Here is a 27,985-nt window from a genome sequence, read left to right as displayed (position 1 = left end):
AAAAGGTCTTCTTTCTTTTCTTTTCCTTCCTTCCTTCCTTCTTTCTTTCCAGTCTCTCTCTCCCTCTCTTTCTCTCTCTCCTAGACAGAGAGAGAGATAGATAGAAAGAAAGAAGGAAAAATAATAGGGAAAGAAAGAGAGAAACTGTCTCTCTCTCTCTCTCTCTTTCTCTCTCTCTCTCTCTCTCTCTCTCTCTCTCTCTTTACAGAGATTGGGGGAGACAGAAAGAGAAGAGACAAGAAACAAAGAGTAAGTTATAGTAGGAGTGTAATATTTTTTATGGGGCTATTTAAAAGTTGCTTCATAATTAGGACCTATTTATGAGGAAGAAAGAGAAATATATCTGAGAAATCAGTGTGAATTTCATTATAAAATATATTAGGTGCTTCATTTAATTACTACACAATTCTGTTTAATCATCTTCTGCAGCCTTCCAAATAAGAGGTTTACTTCCAAAAATGTTTGCCACAATTTGAAGTAAAGAATAGTCTCCCCGGTCCTGAATGATAAGTAAACTAGACGACATAAACTATAGTGAACAAGGATATATTGTCGACATCTAGAAAGAACATGCCTAGAATTAGTTCACGCTTCTTCCTTCTAAAAATGAAATATGGTCATTGGTTTCATCATGTAGCCCTATAGGTAGGCATTCAACAATTGCCGTACATCTTTCATAAGATGGTTATTAATCATACAAATGTGAACACAAATCCTCGGTTATGTCGTAAGTTACCGCCTTATAAAGACAGAACTACTTGCTTCAAATGCGTTACTGGGCTGACTTCGTTTTCCTCGTGGTGGACTTCGGATAGGCAGCCATTACAAAGAAATATAATGTTTTAGCAGCGACAGAAACACCCAAGCAATATGTCGGACGCAGGATGAGAGCTCGGTTGTTCCGATCGACTGGGTGGTGGGTCAGAATCGACCTCGTTTTCGAAACTTGTAAACCACCCGACCGGAACAAGGAACACAAACGGGAGCCCAAGAAAACCACCTCGTATCATCCTTTTCTCTTGCTGGTTAGTGCCTCCCGAGCGTTTCCATTCGTTTCTCCTTGGTGTCGACGACGCTCCCTTTCTCTCCGACGGCGACTTCTGGCAACCTTATAGCTTTCGCATTACACGTTAAAGGCCTGGGCGAAGCTTTAATTAGTGTTGCTCAACCATGACCGATGTTATCGGTCCGAAGATGGGGAACAGGAATACTGGAAATGTTCTGCTCCTATTTTTTGTCTTTCAACTTTTTTTCTCCGTCTTGGTGTTTGTTTGATCACTTCTTGAATTTTAATATTTTTGGACCAAGGTGAAGTTAATGTTTAGTTCATGCAGATCAATGGGTGATAAAACCGACGGAGAAAACTCCGGGATGCAACGCAATCTAGGTTAGGAGAGCTGGACCACAAGCCTTTCATTCTGGAGAAAAGATGTTTTTATGTATTGAGATAATGTAAACTGTCATACGAAAATATTAAGGCCGTAAAATACGAAAATATTAAGGCCGTAAAAATCAAAGTATAAGCCCTATATATTTCAAGTTAAATTATTTATAATCGAATATCAGCATTAGTCCGATTTTTCAGAAGTAAAATGAAAACGACTGATCTCGTACTGAATAACCACTGTGTGTTGGGTACTTTTCACAAAGAGAAACAAGTTCATGAAATTTTACATCAGACATTGTATTCGCGATGTGTTCTACCATGCATGAAATAGTTGCAAATTTATAACTTTGCTGGGCACAATACGTACTTAAGATGCTATTGACATTTTTTTTTCGGATTTGATGCCACATCCTGTTCTTTCTTTCTTTATTTATTTATTTATTGAGAAAATTCCAGATACAGCACAGTTGGCCATTTTACACTGAAATTGTCAACAATGCACGATTGCATGTTCCAATAATTTATACCTTTTTGTTCTTACTGCTTACAATAATGTTGCCTATTTCCCTTAAATGTTATGTAGCAGAAACCTTAAACACTAGTTACGTAAGACACACAGACTTCTTAAAATAATAAGGGGTGGAGAATGGTCAATAATGTAAATTAAATATTTTTTTTCCCATTATTGTCTGTCAGGTTTTTTTAAATTTTTTTTAATGCTAGTCAGTAAATTCAGTGCTTTGTGTTTCCGTGACTGCAATTTGTTAATTTTTTGTTAGTGCAGTTTGAGGATACATAACAACTTTCCAGTGAAATGACATTTTCCAGTTCAGAGTAAGACAAATAATCATTATTGTATTGACAAAGTATCCCAGTTTTGAGAGTTCCTTGAGCACTAGCACTCAGTAATTGAACTCTGTAACTAAAATTAATTAATTGTTACGGTTTGGGTGCCTTGTTTTTTCTGCTTCTTTGTAAGTTATTCACAATGCGATTCGACCATTGGCTATACGGATGTTCGTTACCATTAGAAAAAAAAAATCAATCCCTTTACTCTTTAAATGCTAATTTCTTATTAGGTTGTAATTAAGTTGATCTGTAATTAGTACTACTTTCCACACCTTAGTTATTAATGGTCAAATTACCATCATTTTTCTCTCTGGTCACAGATGTGATTCGTAAAAGTAAAGAAGAATACCACGCCCACTCACACATAACCTTTTCCTGGAAGGATGTCTTATTATTTTTCCGGCCATGTTCGATTTTCAATTCGTCATGCTCGTTCCTTCAACGCTGTGGGTCAAGGGTCTTCAACATTATTTTCATTCTGTGCCAAAGTGGGATTGCACACGTGGTTTCAGAATTTCCACACTAAGAACACGTGTGCAATTTCCATTCTTTGCCCTTCAATATCTACGTGTGCATGCTTTTACAGACGTTCCCTTTGCATAAATTGATCCTTTGTAGACCGTTCTTTAAGAATGTTAAGAAAAACATAGCCTGTGCCATTTTACATTAGTATTAATTTTCTCGGCTTGTTATTTACGCAAAGTCTTCTTGAGAGAGATCATTGTTCGGGCATTCGTAAGGGATTTCTGACCTGTCATTGCCATCTGTTTAAACTACTTTCTCCCCGAAGATTGTAGGCTTTTGGAGTGATGTACATATGAGATTATCAGAACGGCAATTGTGTACGTTTCAGTAACCTGGAGGAAACTTTCAAATGACAGCCCTACTATTTGCCTCGCAGAGACAAGAAATCATTCAAGCAATCAGAAGTTGAAAATCGCATCAGAAATATGTCCAGATAGAATCGGAACATTATTTTTGCAGGCATCCGAGACTGGTAGTCCGTGTTAACTTACTTGTGCAACCTGTTTTAGCTCTAGTTTCAAGATTTATGTCGACGTCTTTTCAATCGACTCGTTAGATTCATCTTGTTCACCTACAAGATTCCTTTTGCTTTCAGTTTCCGCATCACTTTGATTTTGATCACTTTTATTAAATAGCATTGCAGAATCACTATTGTAATTTGCGTGGAAAATGTACTTAAAAATGCATGCAACTTCAGTTATAGTTAGAAACTTAATATTAAAACCGTAAGGCCTCATCTGAGTCTACAAGTTCCAAAAATGTAAACATAAATTTTCAATGTACAGGATGTCACCATTTTACGTAGATGACTGCGGAATTTGGAAAAGCTGTAAATTTGAGTCTTATGGGCACTTTTTGGTGATTATAATTCCAGTAATGGTAATTACTCCTGTAATGATTATTAATATACTATTATATGCATAATGCAGTCAACATATATGTTCATCAGGACCTCAAAAATTCTGGAAGCGAATTTCCATCCAATAGCCATTGCAACTGTCATTAAAATCCATAGTGATTGTAATATGAAACAATTTGTTACTCATTTTCTTTATCTCTCTCTCTCTCTCTCTCTCTCTCTCTCTCTCTCTCTCTCTCTCTCTCTCTCTCTCTCTCTCTCTCTCTCTCTCTCTCTCTCTCTCTCTCTCTCTCTCTGTGTGTGTGTGTGTGTGTGTGTGTGTGTGTGTGTGTGTGTGTGTGTGTGTGTGTGTGTGTGTGTGTGTGTGTGTGTGTGTGTGTGTGTGTGTGTGTGTGTGTGGTGTGTAAGAAGGAGAAAGGGGCGATTGAGGTAATTTCTACTTTTCCACAAATTTGGCTTCCACAACTGGTATTAATATTCCTTTAGGATATGGAAACTAGAACATTAATCCCATTCTTCCTCTTTCTAGCGCAGCGTGTTCAATGCGATTTATGAGAGAAAATTATATACGTGTGTGGGGGTGTAATCACTTATATCAGATCGGAAAGTATACCTTTTATTTCGTTTCAGATATGCTTTTTGGTTAGCTTGTGTCGTGCATAATAAAGAAGTGGCCGAATCAGTGCCTGGAGTGCTGTCCATTGCACGGTTATTCGCACCGATAACGCATAACGGACATAAAGGGCAGAAATTAGCTTGATTTTTTTTGCCTTCCTCGCCTGTTGAGAACGAAAAAATTCGCTGGAGAAGTTTTCGCGCTGGTATTTATGTTGCAGGGCAAAAATGTGGGAAATGTTTGCTCCTCAGTTGAAAGTCTTTGGATGAATATTTTGTGTGTACACAAGCACACGAGCATGTGAACTGTTTATGTTTAATAAATACGTAAACATTTCGGAGCTTTTATTGCTTGAGGTTCCTAACAGTGCCACGCCCTTTTTTCGTTTTTCCGATATTTGATCAAGCCTTAACTCGAAGAAACCAAGATCTAGCATTATTACAGTTAAGTACATTATGAAAAATTAGTTGTGCAGTTTTTTCGAGCACTGAGTTCTCTTTCCATTAGTGAAGAAGTTAAATACTAGCTGTGAAGAATGCATGTTTTGCTTGTGTGTGTACTGTTACTGTACCAGGTTGGCATACCTGTAGGGAAGTCGTGCTTTTCAAAATGTGATCTGTCTCCAATGACAATGCTCCTGTGCGATCAGTCAATGGGGCTGTCACTTTGTCACTCTTCAACCGGTGCTCTAGTTTCTCAAAAGTATTAGAAAGGACAGAGGAAGGAAGAAATCATACTCCCTTTGCAAGTTTACTCAGTTTTCCCTTCTTTCATGTAATCAAATAATACCAGGTAATTTTCGAGGAAAAGTACGTGAAAGTATGAGGAACTACAAAGAACGGGCACTTAGTACAGCACATGTTTAAGTGGTCGACTTTCGATATCACCAACGAAGTTTCCCGGGTTCTTGACGAGTGTCCCATCATCAATTTCATCATATCACATTTTCTCATCGTCGCGATGAGCCAAAAGTGGAAAAAAATTGACGCTAAATAAAAAAAAAATCATACGGTGGGGCAGACCCTCGAGTCTACGCATAGTCTCAATACAAAATTTCATAGAATTCCATAGATACTTTATTGATATGACATCAAACCATTATTTAGATTAATATTGTTCAAAGGAAATACTGTATGGCTTAATTGTAGCCCTATTAAGGTAATAAATAATAATTGAAAAAAAGCTTTTCCCTAATTTTTCTTCGCATCCTGTGGTAAAGGTCCGGCGAAGTATACTGATTCGAAAATCCAGTTGATTGGTCCTTGACCGTAGCAACATTTCCTTATGTTTGTGGAAAATCATCTAAACATTTTATCTAATATTGGCAACAGATAGTCGCCCGGCTACAGTTTACAAACACCGAATAAGAAATTAACTTCCGGGTAGATTAAGTACCTGCATGTATACTAGGTGCGTAGGTTTACATGTTCTCGTTGGCCATACTTTTGTTTGATATCCACAATTTTTAAAAGTTTGAGCGTGCAGTGAGAAGTTAAACTTGTTTATCCGTGACTACTGAAATTTGTATTAAATATTAGTTTGAATCATAGATTTAAAAAAAAAGGTAAAGCGCTCCCCTGTGCATAGCACCACGCCATGAAGGCGTAGAGGGGGTGTGGGGGTAACGCCCCACACTTTCTTGATCCGGTCGTGAGTGGGGGTGATGTGATAAGCATCACGCCCCTGACCGCCTTTACCCCCCAGGGTTTCCCCCAGGTACCCATGTTGTTCGACGCTGGGTGGGCGCCGGGGCCGCTTTCAATGTTAGAAAAGTTCCCGGATTTGAACCGGCCGGGGATCGAACCCGGGACCTTTAGCATGGTGGTCAGACGCGTTACTTTACTTTTCTGCAACTTTTGGCTAATCGCGAAGATCAGGACGAATGCAATGATGAAATTGACGAAGGGACACACAAGAAACACAAAGTTCGAAAATACACTCAATTATGTATATATAATAGAGAAAATGAATTATGTATAAATATAGAAGGCAATTGTAGAGGAATTAACGAAGGACGTACTGTTGAATGTTTGAATATAGCTAATTACCGAAGTCAATGCATGCCAATAATAATAAAGTGTAATGTTAGTATTCCATGTACTGTCTAGCGTGTAACGGACTGAACTATCGAAGATGAATCCCATATGTTGTTACCTATTTCAACCACGTCTGAAGTATCAGATGTTCGTATGTACTGTGCTCTTGTAATGTCCTTCAATGTGTGTGGGCTTGAGAGGTGCCTTGAGTGGGTACTTTGCACTCATAGAGTAGCCGATCCGCAACTTTTGGTTCTTTCCTCATTCTCTCTCCACACTTGTACGCAAATTCGGCACACACAAGTGGAACACACGTGAAACCAAATAACGCGTGTTTCTTCCTCTGTGCCTTCTTTCTCCTTCATCGAGAACCTGATTAATCAATTGGCAATCTGTCGTTAATGGGATGCGAGGAAACCAGTGCAAATATTAGCTTCCTCGGCACAAGTGGAGAAGAACGAATAGCTAATTGGTAACAGTTTTAAATGCGTTGTACGAATTTGTGTCCTGCCAATTATGTTTTGGCAAAAAAGAAAATTATACAAGATAGGTTCGTGTTGTTTACATTTCCTCCTCCTTTCACGTTTCTTGGTGCTTTCTTGTTCGTCGCGTGTGACACTTTTCTTCCCGAAGCACGTTTCTGAACTACTTGAAATCACCACTTGAACGTCGGTTCATTACTGTTACAAGTACAAATTGACGGTATTCCTTCGCTTAGAAGAATAACGCTGGTATGTATCCGTGATGATGTGCACATCAAAGGAAGAGAATACGGTTAACTGCTTCCGCCACCTGGTTTGTCAAAACTTTTAAAGGTTTTAGTAGGTTTATCGTTTCCATTGTCACTTCAAAGCAGGTGAACAAAAGAGGGACAAAATACATTTATCCGGTAGATCGTCCTTGTATCTTCCTCCAGTAGGAATGAGAGGCCCTCCCCGGTACCGTAGTGGTAATGTCGTCGCCTTGAAATCAAGGGGTCCCGGGTTCGATACCCGGTGGAGGCACAAGTGGTTCGGATTCCACATTAAACTGTAGGTCCAGTCTCGATTAGCCTTCCTGTGCATAAAGTGGACTTAAACCTAAATTCAATCAATCAATAGGAATGAGAGAAATGGGAAATACAATACATCAGTAAATTATCGCCATTTTCTGGTATTGCCCATGAAAAAACAATGAGAGCGGTTGTTGTGACAATAAACCTTGGTTTAGGAATAATAACAATTGCCGCTGACAGTATGAAATGTTTTCCGTACAACAACATTGACGATATATCGTCACGCCCAGAAAGGTCCAAGTGAAATCCAGTATGTTGTTTATGTATTTGAAAAATCATCTTGAATACAGAATAAATCCATTTTTATATCATCATATCAGCAGTGAAAAAGTAGAAATAACAAATAATAAGCACACGCGCGCACACACTTATTTACGTAAGAAGAAAATAAATAACAAGAGTAAAACCAATATTATTTGCTCTTCAGGTGCATGATGCAGACCGTTCTGACAGGTTGTTGGGAGAGATTGAAGCCTGGAGTGTCATTTAATGAGTTGTAGATGGTTTGTAGCCTACAAAGAAGTGATCTTTGTTCTAAGGATAGCCTTGGAGATTTAGTGTAAAACAACCGCTTTCATTGTATTGTAAAAGAAATGGTTGTATTTGCTGTACTAATCAGAATCAGCCATTGGAATATTAAACTTTTCCTCTATGCCTCTGCCTGAACTCCTGTCCTGCCTAAAAATTACATGAATTATTCTTACGTGGCGATAGTCAAAAGCGCAGAAAAACGACAGTAAATAACAAAAATCAAATGAAACTTTCTCCATATACTACAATCAACGTCCGTCATCTTTCCTGGTTCATTATTATCTGCCAAACTAAGTGAGTACTGTTGGGCGGGAGTCTACAAAATTTTGCCGTGCTAGTAATTGATGGTATTCAACACCTTGTACAGTGGGATCCATGAGGACTACCGTGAAAATTGTCCATCACCATGTTCGTGCACTTTATTTGACCCAATAAGAGCTTCAAGAATTAAAAGAGAACTCAAAAGAAGCTGGTAACAACTTCTGCACCAGCATACATAAAAATCCATCGTTTAAAATCAGATAGGATGTAAGAGAAAAATTAATGAAAATAGTCATGGACCATTTGCCGAGCAATAGTGGTGGATCCCACTGTACCAATTAGGAATGTACACGTAAGTTGAAAGATTTGTGTACCCAAATTGTCCATCACTTCATTTTGAAAGACGTGAACTTCTAGAATTGAATCAAAGTGGTTAACAAGTGCAAATCCACCTCGTGGAAGCGTATAGGATGTAAAATTAGTGATTGAAAGTGGTGATGGACAACTTTAGTTTCAACTGTACCTTCAATATTGTAACACAAATCTTCCAAATTCGCTTTGTGCCCAGATTCCTTAGATTGTGAATGTGACTAAACAAATGAAGCATTCCTTCTAGTAATCAAAATACCTTGCATATTCATTTCTCCCGTTTCACTTTGTGTCCCGTCATCTCAATTATCTTTTCACATATCTTACCACTTTCATATGTCTTGAATATCTGCCTCATTTAACCGCGGACTGGACGTGAACTCAATTATACAAAATTATGAAATATGCGAATCCAAACAATTGCTTTAAGTACGTGCAGTCAACGAACGAAAACCGGATGGACCAGACCATAAAACTTCTAGAGGAGTCTTTGTAAGCGGCAGGTACTGATACTTAATCCCTTAATCTGAGGAAATGCCTACTGATGTACATTAGGCGAGATGCAGAGTGTTGATTGTTCTGAAACCATGTTTGCCTCCAGCTCTTGTCAAAGGGAGTGATTTAACCAGAACTTCAGCTTGTATTTACTAGTATTTTGCTTTTTACAATTTTGACGAGTGTTTTTGTTACAAATGTTTTGATGCCTGCAGAATAACTTCTGTCATCAATTTCCAGATATTCTAGATCTGCCGTAAGAAATAACTTGTCTCTCAATTTGTACTTGTGGAAAATCTGGAGCGGTACATTTGATTGAATTTTCTTGTCATTTATGTGTGTGTCAGTGCTTTTTTTGGCAGTTCGCAACGGTGTGTCGTTCGTTCCAGCACCTTTTACATTATTTTGTGTGGATAAGGGAAATAAATAAGTACATGTAATCAGTGTAACTTGCTGCATTCAAGAAGCCAGTCAAGTATCTAAAAGTGGGTTATCTAGAGATTCGTTAGGGGCCTTCTCGTGATAAATCGTTCTGTCAACAGAAGGTGTCAGTTATAATAAGTACAGATGCGAGTGCAATCTTTCTATTTGATTTATCTTTGCGTTTGGGCTTTCGCGCGAATTATACTCCTCGTACGTGTGAGGAATGTGAAACGTGGTTTGTGTTTAACAGTGTTATGAATCCTTCGAATTTTTGAGTGAGTGATGTAGCCCAACTAGGACTCGAATCCTGGTCATGGCATTCCAGGCGAGCGTGCTCTAAAAAGTGAGTTGCCGGATCAGCTTTGGCATTTATCCACATCTTTCCTTCACTCCTCTGCTTTACATATTCGTTTGAGTGATTGTTAGTACTGTTGTCACTTGAAGCGCTCGCTATTGTAGGCTACCATGTGTTACAGTTCGTCTGCATTACTCACAACCATCGACACAAATAAGCATGCCCTAACTGGACGAATCCATTTGCGAAATAGGGATGATGGCTGCAGGTGGAACGCAGACGGGGAAGCTGGCCCTGTGAAAATCGTCTACTTCTTATGACGTATTGAAAACTTGGTTAAAAGCGAGTAATAATGAAGTACCGAATACGTTCTAGCGAATTAGAGATTTAAATTCGCAGCGTAGTTTCGCGCATGCATAATCTTACTTCCCTTTTTGCTTTTGGATTTGTTCACTCGAGCTCTGTTCTTATTTTGCAGCCGAGCAGTAGGACATAATTATTACAAAGTAATATAAATGAACGTTGTAAAATTCCCTTTTGCCGATGAAAGACATTTAATTCTATACTTGTAAAGTTAGGGAAAAACTTTGTTATGGAATCGTTAAAACACACCCCAATATTCCTGTAACTTATCCTACTTTCGAGATAATGGCAAGAATTGAGGATATGCGATGCAAGGTTGCTTTTCAGGCCTGTGTGTAAGTTGCAGGAATTACAGGATCCTATATTACCGAGATAAGTTATATTATTTAGTCACATTGTCTACGACTACGCAACGTATCGCACAGGAGAGAGAAGCTAGTTGTGTTTCACAAATGTTAATGGATCTTTTTTTTTATTGTGCTGTAGACATTTTTTGTATTTAATTATAAGTTTCTTGTGAGATAACGTAACTTCCAAATCCCCATGTATATTCAAATTCGATTTTTTCACGAAATTACCCCCTGTAAGTATTCAGCGGATAATGTTTCTTCGTCATTGGAATTAGTTCACATGCAGCCATTGCATTATTAGTTTTAAAGTTACCCCCACAGTCACCTCTTGCAAAATAAATATTTTCTAATTATGAACGTTTACAATTGCATCAAGAAAAATTCCTATCTTTTCAGATGGGGATTGGCGCTTTTGTTGCTCTACCAACGATTAGAACTACACTTATCATTGTGTACTATTGGCCCATTTGATCTCTCCCATTATCTTTACAATTAATCATTCTATTGTCCTCTCCAATTTACCACCATAAAAACTCCTACACATCCTTCAAACTAGCGATTATCTGTTCAGTGTAGACTGAGGTCACGATGGTTTCAATGGAAACTTCTGAAGCATCACTTGGTAAAAGTAAAAAGACCCACGAGGATGACGAAATCGCGTAATCGAAGGGGACAAAAAAGGTCATATGCAGAAGCTGACTGACGTCCAGGGTGTTTTAAAGCATTTAAAGTGCGTGCAAACAAAGTATCCAGCCCTCAGCCGCACCGGATGTACGCTATCTAGTCAGGATGTTGTCTTGTCGACGTCGCCAGGCTCCAATCTTTTCCTTCCTCTTCACGTTTCATTAAAAACCCGGAACAGCGCTCCAGAGATTTTGTGCGACAGATTATATGTAATTTAGATTGAACTTGATTCTGGAAACGAAGCACGCACCGAACACAGCCTTTCTGTGTATTGTTTTCAGATTTCGTCTGGTATCTGATGGAAAGGTAGTTGTGACTTCACGCCGTTTTCCTTTTGTCAGATTGACAAATTGAATACAGTGACTTCTCGTTTCAAAGCCGGTTTAAATGATTTTGATTAAACGTTTAAGTAGCTATGCATGTGAGATTTTTAGATTTTACTTGTAAAATTATTTCGAAGTGTGTTGTATGTTCTGGAAGCATCATGTTGGCGTAGTCAGTATTGAAAAAAATATATATATATATAAAAGGGGTGGACCCCCGAAGATGCTCTCCTCCACCCTTATACTTTCGAGTGTATGCTCTTATGTCCTGGTTCCTATAGCTACACTGGACGACAGTACCGCTTAGATGTCGAATTCGCTCGTTTTCTTTTCACTGACTTCATTATTATTTCCTTTTATTTACAGAAGATATTGATGCTTGAGACAGTAAGCTATGTCTAGTGCGTCAAACATAGTTTGGTCAAAATTGTTCCATATGTCTAGAGCATATTTGGTTTACAATGTGAGGGATTATCCTAGTATAATATTAGTTTTAATTTGGTTGAACTTCCCGTACTAGAAGAAGTTGCCAAGAACAAATTCCTGTTGTAAAACATGCCCCAAAACTAAAATAATTGATACTGTTTTTGGCAGATATGCCAGGTAATGATAAAAATCAACCCTCGATGCATGGTCCTTTACCAGGATAGGGTGCAAGTTGTAGGAATTTCAGCGTCTTTTTCAATAAGTCCCCAATAGTGGTCATTTTCTCCTAAAGCAACATCCAATTCACCATTACCTCTTCGAGTTTTCATTAATGCATTATAGTAGGAGTAGTATCGCCATAATTGTGTTGATATGGAGGTACCTATTAAATCATTTTAAAAATCTGAAACAACCATACGAGTACAGATTCATAATATTCAAGTTGGGAACTACACACACACACACGAGAAACACGCGTGACAAATATCAATTCGTTAGTTTATCTTCCTAGCTTAACCACACGTTTTCAGATATAAGGATTTGATGCTTCATGGAGATGAATTTCTTTGTCTCGTTGTGTCCTTCTATACTACTTACAACACAAATGCGCTAACTTATACGTACGTTTTTTGCCCACTTCATCTACAGTTTGCCGTTTTCTCTAATGCTGATTGTATCTAAAGCCAGGAATGTGTTTTCGTGTTTATTGCTGACCCATTTGCATAAATCATACTGCTTTTGTGTATTGTGACTTTATAAGTTGTCAGAATTCCAAGGGAAAACGGGGAGGCATGGTGATAAGCATCAAGTTGGAATCTTTGTATCTATCCGGAACACGGATCTGAAAGTCGAGAAATGTGTTCGACTTAAGGTTACGATCTATTTGGGGGAAAGTAGAGAAACCACACCAACTTTGTAATTAAATTTGGGCAGCGTCTAGATTCCAAGTCTCTTGGTGACACACAGGATAGAACTAGTGTAGATGGTCAGTTGAATGTCGCCCTGTTTAAAAAATGACCACAGTACAGGTTGATGGCACATATACAAATTAGTATGGGAGAAGACCTTTCGTTAGTGTCGACGCATAAAGAAGCGCGCATGTGTATTCCCTCCTCCCTTTAAACATCATTAATAAAATTAAGGAGGAATCTGGCTCCGTGTCCCTGCGTGCGTGTCAAGTAGGCCTTTGGGTGAGCCTAAATCTACCGGCTTTCGAGTTTCCGGTGCGTTCCACTCCTCCTCCTGTGCCTTCCCAAGCTTTTAAGAACCATGTCAGGTAAGGGTCCAGTGCCAAAAGAGATTTAACTTGGACAGAAAACATTTTTTAATGCAGATAATTTGTCAGCGGGTTTTTCTCACAGAGAGGAGCCCATAAATATTTGTCCTTATTTATATGTTTGCCAGCGCACTCATTCAACGTATATTTAGTTTAAGTTGCTCCGTAACCTAGATGTGTGCATTTTTCCTTAATTTGCTTTTAACATAATGTGCAATATTTGCTTATTTATTGCCCTAATGTTTTTTCTACCTAATTCTGTGGTGTAAGAAAATCTGAATGTTCGTTGGTGATGCAATTCAAGGCCTCGAAATTCCTTGAGGGGGAATGATAGATTTTCATACGCATGTTCTAAGTCACACTGCAAATCAGTTATTTTCGTGAAACATAAGTGAGAAATAATATGAGAGAACATGCTGTGGAATTCCATAAGAGAAATATCCATCGTACAATTTTGATTTTTTTTTTCGCCCATGCGCTTTATACAGCCATGGGCACACATGGGTTGTAACGATCGCATTGACTTTTCAAGACTATCGTTACAACCAAGAAGTGTTCATGACTGTATAGTCCTAATGAGTTGCTTATTTAACCACGTTAAAGTTAAATAGCTACATTATTAAACTTGTGCTGTAGGAAGAAAGAGTATGATGTAGCCAACAAAAGGTAACCTTGCTGACCTCAATGGCGGAGTGGGTATCACGGCGACGCAAGGGGTCCCGGATTCGAATCCTGGCCTGAAATTTGGTGTGCTTTGTGAGTGTCCATTAATCAATTTCACCATCACTCATCCTCATCGTCGCAATTAGCCAAAAGTGGCAGCGAAGCAACATAACCTAATTTAATCAATCAAATGGAAATCTTTATGGCCTGTTGGGTGCGATGGACCTTCAAAGAAACAATATTTGTTTGTGCCATGCAACATTATTTGTTTACTAGGGGTTTGCAATTTCGTCGCTTGAAGAGCGAAGACCTTTTATAGCACATTGTTCATACTGATTATATCATGTAATTATGGACAAGGTGGTAGTGAAAGAAGAGGGTAAAATTTTAAAATTACCGAGAGTATTCGAGAACACTGAGGATCTAAATTTTCCGCTAGAAGTTTGATCTGAAATGATACACTTCCCTTAAAACAAAATGTAAGTTTCATGCATATGTATTTTACTTTTACGTGGCTTTTATGCCTCTTTAGGCTATTCGCGAGGATGGTGGTTAGGTAAAATTGATGAAGAGACAATTACAAAGGAACATCTAAGATTAAGTCGAGACTTCAACCCGGAATCCTTTGTGACGAGTCCTGAGTTAACCGCTTAGTAGAGTCACGGACAGTTCTGCGTATTAGCGATTCCATTGAAAGTAAATGAGGCCGTTACAACCCAGAAGTGTCCGTGATTTTACGTATATTATATGTAAACGACCTGTTTGCGATTCATCGTTGCCTTACCTCTCATCTTTATTATGTCAGTTATTTTTAGTTATATTATTATCCGTTCTTTTTTTCTGTTTTTTTTTAATACTTCTTCTACTTCATTCTTGTAAGTATGAAGTTAGTGTATGTTCATAAGTGTTCTCCTGAAAGTTGACTTGAAGTGGAGAACCCCACACCTGCTCTGTCATGTCTTGAACTCCACCCTGACACGAATCCCCTTTTGAAGTGCTTGCCCGACCATTTGGCCACGGCTCAGTCAGTCAGCTGAAGAAGCGATTGCAGCCCAGAAGTGGCTAACTGTACTTTTAAGTGGGTGACTTAGGTTTCAGCAGATTCGGATGATAATTAGGTTTCGCCTGAACAGTCGAAAAAGTGATACAGCGTAAGTGGAACGGCAAGGAAGGCCGGGGTTGTGGGCGTAAAGGGAATCATTTGACCAAGTCCGCGAACTTCCGAAAGGTTAACACTTGCGGCTGGGGAAGCTACGTGCCGGTCTTATTCTTCAAAGCATCAAGGGTGCAGCTGGGAAAAAATACAAAGTAGCACGCTGTACTTGTGCGCTTTCGTACACACATGACTACGACGCCAGGGGTCCCGGGTTCGAATCCTGGCCTGGGCATGGATGTTTGTGAGTGTCCATTCATCAATTTCATCATATCATCACTCATCCTCATCTTCGCAAATTAGCCAAAAGTAAAATCAAGCAATTTAATCAATCAATCGTACACACATGATTCCTTCTTCGATTTTTTATTTGTAATTTTCACGGCGACTCGCTACGACGAAGGATGATTAGGTAAAATGGACGAAGGAACAATCTCATACACTCATGAACAATACACAAAACTCTTATCAAGTAAACTTGCTATGAGTCCAGACGACAGAATCTCTCATTCTGCAAGCGTGCGATTTGCGAGATCTACGTCGAAGAGAAGTGCGTCGTCAAAATTATCTGTCAAATACAACTCATACCAAGACAGTATATGCTTGCTTATAATCAAAATATCTACTCACCAGAGATACCTCGAATTTCACAAAGTAACTTGAATGTTTTGTCAGTCAGTTTGTCAACTTGACGTTTGTACTACCACGACGATGAAGGTCAGTGATGACTAGGGAGCGGAAGTTGATGACCTAAAAAATATAGGTAGCCTATATGACCTATAGAATGTCCTAAAAATGGGGAAAAAATGCAAAAAATGACCATTAAATTTGTTAGTTTCAGGTTAAAAATTGAAATGAAAAGGAAATTAAAGAAAATTCAATCTTGCTTTTAAAAAAGAGGCACCAAATAATACCACTTGCACATTCAATTAAAATATGCAACGAGGATTTCCAATGGAACCAACCGAACAATTTTAAAACAATTTTATGAAAAAGTCGTATACACTGAATGAATTGGTGTAAAGTGTATTAATTTGCCGCATTTTTGCCTGGTGATGTAGTGGTGGTGTGTGTTTCTGTAGCACTGTAAAGAAAAATAAATCCTGCGAGATATACATATATGCCTATGTTCATCTTGGTGAAAAAACTCAAGAATATTACCAAAATGAAAGAAGTGACAAAATATGACGAAACAATACACCGAATATTGCGAAAAATGACGGGAAAATGCCGAAAATCGGGGAAAATGACCTAAAACATGAAAATTGGCAAAAAATGCACTTTAAAATTACCTTTTTTGGGGTTCTAGACGAAGTGTAATATTGTGTATATTTAATGGGCAACGTGTCAGAGATGTCAGAAAAAAGATGACATTTCATCAACTTCCGCTCCCTAGTGATGACAATCGTTGAATGGATGACAGGAGTCACAGGACACAGACGTATTTATTGGGCCTTCCCGATGGCGTAGTGGTAACGTCACCGCCTTGTAATCAAGAGGTACAGGGTTCGATACATATGGAGGCAAATAGTTGTTCGTATCCCACTTTAAACTGTAGGTCCAGTCCCGATTAACCTATCTGTGCATAAAGTGGACTTAAAAAACTCACAGACCTTATTTATTATTTATGCAAGATTGGCAAACAAAACTAATGATTTTGGAACTTACTTGACCTTGTTGCCACTCAGTTAGTGGTCGCTACATATGTTACTAGCTTGTGAACTACTATGAGACTTTGATGAAGGAATACAGTTAAGTAAATGACAATACCACTTCATTCACCGTACTGTCCTCGAAGAACAATGCACTTCTTGGCAACTATCCTGTAACAAATTCTGGAATCAGATGCTCACAATATCATAGTCACTTTAAAGCACGCTTTTCAAGTGGATTAGCAATTTATTGAACATGCAATAGTCTGATGAGGCTAGATCGGAAGAGTGGGGTGGATGATCGACCGTAACTGAAATGTCTGCATCGCAGACGGGAGCGATGTCATGCAGAAACAGGTACCGTTCGTCAGTTTTAAGCCGTCGTTTCCTCCTGATAGTGTGTTCGCGCCCGCACGCTAGAGAGAGAGACTCACTAAATTTGAAAACAATCAATTTATAACATTCGCATACATGTATTTCAACCCTTTCATCTCAGATCGGAAACCTGTCATTACCTCCTAATACTTTCTGCCGAGTCATCTTTACGAGAGAAATTTCAACCGAGAAAAACAGTTTTTGGAATTTTCAATATTCGTTGTTTAAATTCTTCCAATTTGTTTATAAGTGATCGCAACTGCAACTAGTTAATTGTGCCTTTGTTAACGTGAGATTACTTGGTTTAGCGAAATTAATCTTCCAAGTCATCAGAATGTTCACGTTGCCAAGTTACATAGAATTATAAATGCAGACAACACTTGCATATATTGAAGATGCAAACATTGGAGACTGGACGTGCATTTAGAGGAAGAAACGCGAGACGCCTGTCGTAAGTTCATTGATGTTTGTACAAAGAAGCAGAGGGAAATGACTCGTTGATGGCGTTCGACGCCGTAACTACGTGGGTGGACTTAATGTGCAAATGTTTCTTCGTAAGATCCTTGTACGGAAACCCATAATAGTTTTGAACAATGCGTCGTACAACGTGCAGGAATTCTTTTGTCTAAGGTTCAGAGCGGTTCCGTTTCAAAACACTTTCTCAGATCATGTGGAAAGCAATTTTTCACAACGTTTGATTCTGAATAATAATCGGAAATGGCCACACTTTAATGTGTTAATCAACGTGCCTGTCTCAGAACAAACTCTCTGAACAAAGATTCACGAAGTGAATGATTGTGGACGTAACATCTATATAAAATATTACCGAAGGTGGTTTTCATTGAAATTACTTTTTCGATAAGACTAAGAGCTGAATTCGAAAACATGTCATAATATTATAGTACTTATTCTCAAAATGTTACCCACACATACTATCGCGGGGAATCCTTTGAGAAAAGTGGTATTCTTAGACAAGCTACTGCTACTGCATTTTTGCGTTTGAATATAATTATGTTGAAATCGAATATAATTATTTATTACATTGAAATTTATTGGAAACATCAATCCATATTTCAAATCCGTAGAAACAAAATTTGAAGTTTTCTGGTTTTTTGGGGGGGCAGTATTTCCGAGGTCAATTTAATGGTTTGTTTTGTGTTAAAAACAAGATCCTAGTTCAAACTAATTAATGTACTAAGCTAGATACCTACCTTTAGAAAATTAGAGAATATGATAAACGAGTTAACACTCAAGCCGTACCTAACTACCATGACATGACCCATGTGGTTTTTACATTTCGCCGACCTCCGTGGCAGAGTGGTTATCATAGCGTGCTACGGCGCTAAAGGTCCCGGGTTCGAATCCCGGCCTGGGCAAGAGTGAGTGCACCTTCATCAGTTTCATCATGTCACTCATCCTCATCTTCAGAGTTAGTCAAAAGTAGCAGAGAAGCGTAGTAAAATAAACCAAATCAATCAATGATGTTTCGTAGCTTTCCGACTGAATACATACATACCCACATGTAGTACTTTTTGGAAAGTAAAGTGAAAAAGGAATCCATTAAATTTACTGAGCAGGTTCTTTCCGTTGATATTATGAAGGAAAACCTCAAAGAATGGAGAAATAATTTTTGTTTTTCAGTTTCCTCGTGCAAACTTATCAATGGATCTCGGCGTTCGCAAGCCTCATTTGCATGATAAGTACACTTAATATGCCTAAGCTACACGACGTCTTACTCTTTCCTTCCATTACGGTGTGCGTGCGGCTATCAGTGAGCATGATGGAAGATAATCGCAGAAAGTATGTCGCACATTACCTTCGAGGATGTTATTAATGATGAACAATTGAAATTAAGGAGAGATTGAAAGAGAAAAGGAAATCGTGACGCAGGTAATTGTTAAAACCTGACCTTTGAGCAGGTTTATTACGGTCCATCTTCTACACCCAGCGAAAATCCATTTTGGACGGGGGTGTGGAGACTGTTTCTACGAATCAATGCGGCAAGGATACATATCTAAAGCGGAGACGCACGGAACCGAAGTACGGGTGGAGAAGATACGTTCCGGATATTGACCAAATAATTGATTGCCCACGATTCCAGGTCCATTGTTTCCTCCAAATTATAACCTTGCTGTATAAGTTTTTCCTTTCGTGTCCACCCCTCGAGATTGGAACGGCGAAATGGGTTCGGAGATTCAAACAAAGAAATTGTGAATTTCCCTTTCCGAGATATGCCGCGAAAACCCAGCAGGTTGCAGTCGCAGAAATGACCTTTTGGGAGGAGTGGATTTTTTAAAAAAAATGATTCATCATATAGCAATGTTTTTTTACCTTGACTTCCAAGTTACCGGAAGTGGATTTCTCTCCTGAAGTACACAAAGACCGTGAAAAGTAATAATTGCTGGTAAGTTTCTTTTTCGGTTCTAGTGTTGAACTTCTTCCATGATCAATAAATTGCCTTCATTTTTTCCCAACATTACGTGTAGTTTAGAATGCGGTTCCCAGTTAATCGACGGATGTCCCCTGGGCAATAGCGGTGGTAGTCTGTTTCGGGGAGAATCATGAAAGGAAATGATTGTCTTTTTTCCCCGGCGAAGGACAGTGTGTACAGACACGAGATGATTTTTTTTTGTCTGTTTTGTTCATATTATGATGCTTTAACCATTCGCTATTGTTCAGTGATTGGGTAAGGTTGTTTAGAGATCGATTGGAGCTCTTATTTTGGACTCAGTTGTGTAATACTTGTGCTTCCGTTGCTTATTTCCTGTATCAACGCACGTTCCTGTGTATTTTAGTCGGGTTTTTTTTAGCAGGGTCGCTAGTAGTGGCACGGAAGCATAATGTATTTTTAAATGCAAACTTCATGTCTTATTTTGTTCAACCCTTATGTAATCACTTGTAGAGTAGGATTTTTTTCCTTAGCATTCACAGCTCGTTACTAGCCAAGTTATATTATGTGCGAAAGTAATTCATATCTCATCGTCATCAAATCTGACTGTATAATCAAGTTCGATGATAGAGTGGTCCATTTTTCATTTCAGTAAAGCTCGCTGAGATTTTTTCAGTGGTTCGTGAATGGTTATCTAGACCAGTATTTAGAGAAGCAACAATGCACTAAAAATAATTTCATGTAATAATAATAATACACTAAAATCTTAGTCTCACGCTCTACTAAATCTTGGCATTGACGATCACTCGCGCACCAATAAAAGTAACGAATATTAGGGTACTAATCAGCAAATCTGAAAAATGAACCGTTATACGCCGGACATGTTCGTGTCAACTATCGATACCTTGGTAACCACCAAAGCTTCGATAGATCTAAAAAGTAGTATCTCCAGGCAATATTTTAAACTCAGTCGACCTGTGTGGCCGTAACGAACAACAATCAATCTAAGGTGATTTGTCGATAACTCGGAAACTTGTAAATGTGGGGATCTAAAATTTTCCGATGAAAAGATCTTCCAAATATAAGTTTATTATGCTTATTAAAAAGTATAATTTCATAAGTTTTTATGATCCAAGAAATGGTAGCTCGCCATGTATATTCACAAGTAGGAAGTAGATCTATGGCTCGGGAAGTTAGGTGATCTGTGTCCTAAGCTTTTAGCCAGTGGTGTTAAAATAAATGCATATGTTTTTAAATTCTACAACTTCATTTGCTCAAAAGGAACTCGATGGATGAGGTTATATTGATGGACAGTTTGTGTACACATATCATTCAACTTGACCGTACAAAGTATTTAAATGTAACCAGAAAGGAAGAAATTTATTCACCTAAATTTTGAGACCATACGAATCACTAAAGAAACCGACAAACGAAATATTATCATCAAGGATAACAACAAAGAATACGAAATAGAGAAGAATAATATACACTGCTTTCAGAAGTAAATTAAGATTATTGACATATGCACTAGGGTGAAGCGTATAAACCATGCATATAAAGAAACTTGATTAGTCTTCATAGAATAAGGTAGATCATGTTATTTCAACGTTTCTGCAAGAAACAAAGTTTAACGTAAATAGATGTGAAAGTTCTTAGACATATTCTCGTATATACAGCATAAACCTAGAAAATAGTTCAGTTTTACAGAAATATTTGGATGTCTTAACTGTACAGGCTATATAGAGTAGGAATGTATATTCAATTTCAATTGTTAACAAACAGAGGGTGCAGCAGAATGCTTTTTTTGGCGTAAATGTTTTTCACGTGTAATGGGAAAACGTAGCTTTATTTTTTTCTTTTTATACTATTTTTAATTTAACTCATAGAAAACCTCGTTGCTACAAGTAACTTCGTAGAGCTGTAAGATGTGTCACGTCCGTGGGCGTAACCGTGATGGATCAATTGCAACTTTGAGAAAAGTAATTTAAATAAAGTTTCCCTGTGAGCTGAAACAAATTACAGTGGAAAGCCGTTAATGACAGCATCAAGAGAAATTACTATTGCTCTTGCAGTTGTTATGCATATACAACGAGACAAAATTATCCTCACGGAATATAATTAGTGTCACGCATACGACGTTGGAATGCTCTGTGCGTTGGGGCAGTGCAATTGTTTCCCTTCTACTTACTCAATAACAATAAGATTCTTTTTTTAAAATTATAAATTAACTAAGTACATATTTTTTGTCATTTAAGTAAGTATTTTCCTTTTAATAAAATAATAATTGTACCTTTAAAGTTTCTTCCAAATCATTAACACGCAGTGTTTGATTGCAAATAGTACGCTCAGAATACACCCTCGCACCTTAAATGAAAAATAATGCAATGTAATGTTTGTATTAAAATTACACACTTGATGCGTGACAGGAAGAGGAAAAATAACACTGTATGGCCGTCCCGTTATAAATGGAGCAGCCATAGCCACTCTCAATATAAATGAAACATTCGTTATATCCATTACAAAATTGCACTTGTCGTGGGTGCTAGTGTTCCAGTTCCTTGTGCTACGATATAAAGTATTTTCCGTCTGGTAATCCCGATAAATAACATACTTCTTAACTCACTCTCGAACTTCCATTTCCTTCAAATAACCTGCAAAAATACGCTAGCTCACTCGGATAAATCGAATTGAAAGACCATATTCGAAAACTGAAGTTGTGTACTGAATTACACGATCCCACAAAACGGATACGTAAGGAAGAGGAATTATTTTTCCTTTTACTGAATCATTACGCCGTAAATGTGCTTTGTTGATTATTATATTGATATTTGTACCGTTCATGTTACACCTACTGTATTAAATAGCAACAATTATTAAATTGAGTGAAGGACAGTGGTATAAACGTAATTCGCCAGCTGCATATTCTGATACGTGCAATATTAGCTTTGTTTAGTAACAACACTTTCCCTTAAATTCAACAAGTCACATGAACGTGCTCTTGAGCGAATGTTGGACTGCGATCTTGCATATCATGTCCAAGAAAGGACGCGGATGACAATGAAATTACCTTCGAGCACTGGAAAGACGTGTTACTCAAAGGATACCTATACCTTTACGTTCACATATATATAACAATGGTCGATACATATTACCGTGCCAACAATTACAGTGAAATCGCGGTATCTCCGGGCACTGGACCCGCCTTTCTAGCAATGACCCTCTGCTGCCGCGTTTACCTACGAAAAAGAACTTGCGGCCAAACAGCCAATTAGACGAACCGCTGCCCCCTCTTTGGGCAACAAACATCAACTTCTGAAACTTTCCTCTTTGAAGCTGCCAACAGGGAAACAGAATTTTGTGAAAATAACCGTTATGTGCTGTGTTTGCACTCCGGTTCCTAGCGCGGCGGCACTGTTGTTACCCCAAGAATGGTTGTGGTGACAGTAAACGATGCTTATTAAGTCCTCTGGCATTAAAGTAAATTAAGAAGAATTTGTATTTCTTTCTTATAATTTTGAGAGACCTGTGTAGCACTTAAGGATGCTACCGTGCTACCGAGACAAGTCTTGAGTCTCGACTGGAACGACACCACGTTCGAGGTTTGAGAAGAGACCGAAAACTAGGCAGAGGTCTAAGGTTGAGACTAAATTAGAATGTAAGCTGTATGAAAATTTCTCCTAAATCAAAATTATTTTACTATGCAATTTATTCAGACATACCCAAGGGATGGTTGTGTAATTGGAAGATTATGTGTGTTGTTCGATATGAAAATCTGCGAGTTTTTGCTTCAAGTCCACTGTTTGCTCAGGACTGGGTCTACAGTTTAAAGTGGTATCCAAACTACTATATGCTTTCACTGTTTATTGAACCCGGAACCTCGTGAGTGCAGGTAAAGGACGTTACCACTACGCCATCCGAGGGAGATGAAAATCTTGTTTTAATTTTAATGCTTTTTTATTTTTAACTTTTGTGTCTATGGTTCTACAATTTCTCACATTAGCTATCATCGAAGAAACAAGAGACAATTCAACAATTCCAATTTTGAAGTTTGTGGTAATGCTAAATACTGGAATAAGTGTTTGACTTATTTTTCATATTTACAGGGGTATTTGTTAAATTTGGAACAAAATCTCAAATTAGAAAAGTCATACGTTTACCAGTCAGACTTGAGAAGCTTAGTCCAAATCTACTTTCTGCCGAAAATTTATGGAAAAAAATAATAACACGACAATCTTTGGAGTGAAACGTTATTTGCTCGTTAATAAATGTGAAACACTTTCAGAAACCAAAAGCCAAACGTCAACATGTACAAACTGGAGTGTGAAAATGCAGACGCCTCTGAGAAACAAAAGGGGTACAGGTCGTTGTAGCCTAACGGAAGATATTTATGATGGACCGTAAAATGTCGAACGCGCTGTTCACAAATGGCAGCTCAACTGAGGCAAATGTCGAGGCGGATTATGTCAGCAGATTACAAGTCCAGGGGGAACTGCTTCGTTACATTGTGCAGGAAAGGAAACGCCAGAAACTGAAAACAGACTGCCTTGTTCGGTGTAATTTGAAACGGTGATCACACTGCACAATTTAAAAGAAAAACTAAAAGTGCTGTTGTTATTTATGGTTTTAAAACTGTAAAACATAATAATTGTTTTTTCCTCTTTTCAGTCAGCCAGCTAATTGGAAATTCTAGGGGGAAAACTAAATTTATCAGTAATAAAAACCGGTTTTCTAATTTACAGATATTATCTGACCCAAGTAGCCGGATGCTATATACCAATAAATTCATTTATGATAAGTTCGTAATTAAAGCGAAATTGTGAATTTACAATTGTTCCTAACAATATCCAAGGAAAATTGTATAATAACTATCCAGACAAGACATTTTACTTCCTTATACTTTTTGTGTTAAAATCTTAGCCAAAAATTCTGTGACAGTATCACTACTTCGAATTAAATGACATTTGTGGAAACATTGCTGTTCTTTCGAGATCTTCGCTGGAATGTATTACATAAAAAAAATGTTATGACATAAGTCACTGTTTGATGTATTATCATAAATCCAAAACTATTTTGTTCAATGCATTTATTATACTTTTAAAAGCAAATACTGCACAATAAGAACAAAGAATAATAAATTCCAATATCATATTACTCTGAACGCAGCACAATATATTCCCACAATAAAACTGTACAAGAATTTCTACATAAGAATAGTGCCGTTTTCAAGAATAAGTCTAATGCGATTGGCGTCGCTGGCAACCATGTTGAATTGAAATGTTTTTTTTTTTGTTTGTTTTTTAACAGCAGTGCACAACAGTTTATTCCAAATGTATAGAAAACAACACTATTTTTCTGTAAAAAATTTCTTGCTTTGTTTTATAAATTTACTTATGGAGAAAAAATTTTTAATTTCAGATAACAGACATTATAACACAATTGCAATTCTTTAAGTGTAACCTTAGATGCGTTCTCCCAGGAAAAAAATTATTCGAAGCACGTCTCTTAGGTGCCATGTCACTTCCAAAACTGAAAACTTCGAAGCAAGTCCAACCTTCAGAATGATCACGAGACCGACGAATGTTACTGGAGGATGGTACAGAAGCTTGGTACAGTCTGGTCTCAAGAATTAAGAAAGATATCTAAAGAAAAATACATTTGCAATATTACTGTGATAATTACATATTATACCATTCCTAACATCTCAAAAACAAGCACTGCAGAAAAAAAAGAAAGATACGCAATCGCGCAAATCAAAATTATTTGTTCATTTGAAGCTGCTCGTGAACTATCCTCTGTTTCCATATAAACATTCCGAACTCAGTTTCTCGTAGGAACACGTATGTTTCACGCATATACACTTCGTAGAAAAGAAACATTAAGAATAATACATATTTCAGTCTGTGTTAAAATGGTTGAAAAGTTAACGTACCCTTGTGCTTCCTCAGAAGAGCCGTCAGTGATCTTGCAACGATTTACGTTCACCCTCTCTGTCTCTACCTTCGAAACAATGAGACATGTCTCCATTGTACTGTAGAGTTCAGAAGCTAACTATGTGAAATTAGATGTAGTTTGATCTTTTCAATAGTCTCAAATTTTGTAAAGCGCATACAATATGTAACACGGTACGGGTATTCAACAACTGTGCACGGTTTGAACAACCTTCTTTTCGGTGGGGGACATACGTTCGTTGAATTTGTGCTAATGTTTGCAATTGAAGCATTTAGCTGGAATTGTTTGTAAACAGAGATGCTGAAGAACGGCGTCATGCGTTTGTGTTTACACCACACAATTAATTAAATAAGTAGAAGAACTGAATCTGTAATTGTTCTTTGTGTAATTTTCTGCATATGAAAGATTTATGTATGCTGACAAATTCAGACATATGATCTGCATAAATGTTTGTGTTAATACAAGGAGAAAGCCTTTGTCGACACTGTCGTTAATGCAATTCATTGTAGACTTTTCCTCGGATTTAGCAGAGGAAATAATTGTAACGTGACTACTTTGAATGTTTTAAGGTAGTATTAACATTCCGTTCCTTGTCACTCGTCCACCCATTCATCTTCGTGGCCCTTTCTAGCGAAGTGTGTTTTTTGTTTGTTAAATGGATTTGCATTTTTCGTCGCTGCAGTTGTACTTAGAAAGTTTGTTTCAATATGCTGAGATTAAAGAAAGAAAATTTAGGATGCATTTGGTTTACCTCTCCTACTTTCACTGTCTGTTACAGTATCTGCCAAAGTTTGCGTACTTTCCTCACGCAGTTTGTTCAGTATTTCTGTAAGACTGTAGAATTCTTTCTTTCTTGATCTTCAAACGTTAGTGAAAGAGGAAATTTCTTTTTTTCAACTCAAGAATTCGTTTGACACTGAAAGAAAACTTTTGTCGTAATGTACCAGTCCCAGGTGATAAGAAATTACATTACACTTCGTTCTTTGAACCATATTTGTACAGGAGAAATGCCTCACATGTGTCAGCATGTGCATGATCCTATAGAGTGGCGTACGCCTCTTTGACATCACTTTCCATAAAAAGTTACAATCGGTGATGTGCGTCTACTCATGAACAATGCAATCCATATAGACAGCATGGCGGCATGCGTTAGCTGAACAAGGGCCATTGTGGATATAAAATTATCCAGCGTTTCAGCTGTTCAAGAAATAAGACTAGCACTTTGCACTGTTCTTTACGGTTAAAGGAAAAAACACAATTATATCAAATATTCTCGTGATTGATTAAAAGAGAGACATTACTTTTGTCTCATGACTGTCACATGTTTTTGTCTACATTTTATCTTTTCACTGCAGTCGATGCTTGAACAATGCGAGACATTTTCGTTTCAATCATTGCTTTCAGCTCGACACGAGCCTACGTGATTGAAAGACAGCACTTTTATTTCTAAATAGCGTTGTAAATATTTGTTTTCAGCTCAACAGGAACCTACAAGATTGAAAAATTGCATTTTTCTTTCAAATTAACGTTGTAAATAATTGTTTTCAGCTCGATACGAACCTACATGATTAAAAATGATACTTTTCTCTCAAAATAGCGCTGTAAATAATTTTCAGTGTAGTTTACATTGTCTATGTAGACTAATCGAATGTAAAAATACCTAATTATGCATAGAAGTGAGTTATATATATATATATATATATATATATATATATATATATATATATATATATATATATTAGTCTACTGATGCGTGTTAGATCGAGAAATGCTTTGATGCTTAACTCCATGCGTCGTTCGTGCCTGAAACCAAATGGAAAAGTACCAGCACCCGTTACGTTTTGTTTTTGACTAAAGTGTTACACCTCTGATTGACTCACGGAATGTTTTTCTTTAAGGAAGCGTTGAGAAAATGTACAACCGTCCTATATGATACTAGTGTATCAATCCAAAACAACCGCGGCGATGTTTCGGTCTGTTTCAGGAGAGCGAGCGCCATCACACTGCGCTGAACCGGAATTGGGAAGAGGATTTACTTGCCTAGTGACAGTGATTTGGAACAGAAAACAAGCAAAGTTTCAGTCTGTTTGCGTTACATTGAACACTTCTGATTAAGAGCAGAAAAAACACGGGGAGTAATATTTTTTTCCTCAAAGTGTCACGCTGGTTTGGGCGGTGGGTGCCACACCGGTTCGTTAAGGGGAGTTCAAGAAGCGGAAGTTCACACGTTTCGAGCGCGCATCCAGTTTCCTCCAAGTTGGTCGGAGTATGTGGCCGACATCTTTACGGGGAACCAATCAGTTACGTTCGATGGGGATGTGAAGATAATGAGCCAGATGATGAATCGCCGTACCGGTTGTTGCAACATGTTCCATGGCTTCAAACAAACGCCGATGGACTTATTCTGCAAATTGAGAGGATATTTGTAGCGCCCAACTCGCCTTTCCCAAAACCTAGTTTTTTTTTAAAGTTTTGATGAATGAGAACGGTTAAATGAACCAAATGACTTTCACTACTCAAAAGAACCTGAAGCTTGGTCTTTTCACCAGCACCCTAGAGCCAGCCTGCACATTTGTTCGTTTCGACTTACTGATCTCGTTGAAATTAGTCGCATCATTTTCAATCGTCCGCTCGATGACACTAATAGATATCCTTATCGGATTTCTGCATCAGGAAACACTT

The 27,985-nt window shown here is 37.9% G+C and overlaps 1 protein-coding gene across 3 annotated transcripts in view; it reads left to right on the top strand.

Annotated features, from left to right (window-relative positions):
* The window catches only part of Jupiter (microtubule-associated protein Jupiter), a 192,043-nt gene that overhangs the window by 87,296 nt on the left and 76,762 nt on the right, over positions 1 to 27,985 (top strand). The window lies entirely within an intron of this gene.

Source organism: Lepisma saccharinum, chromosome 3 (genome assembly GCF_977018435.1).
Source record: "Lepisma saccharinum chromosome 3, izLepSacc3.1, whole genome shotgun sequence".
In the NCBI taxonomy this organism is placed as follows: domain Eukaryota; kingdom Metazoa; phylum Arthropoda; class Insecta; order Zygentoma; family Lepismatidae; genus Lepisma; species Lepisma saccharinum.
This window is presented reverse-complemented; position numbering and strand designations above follow the sequence as displayed.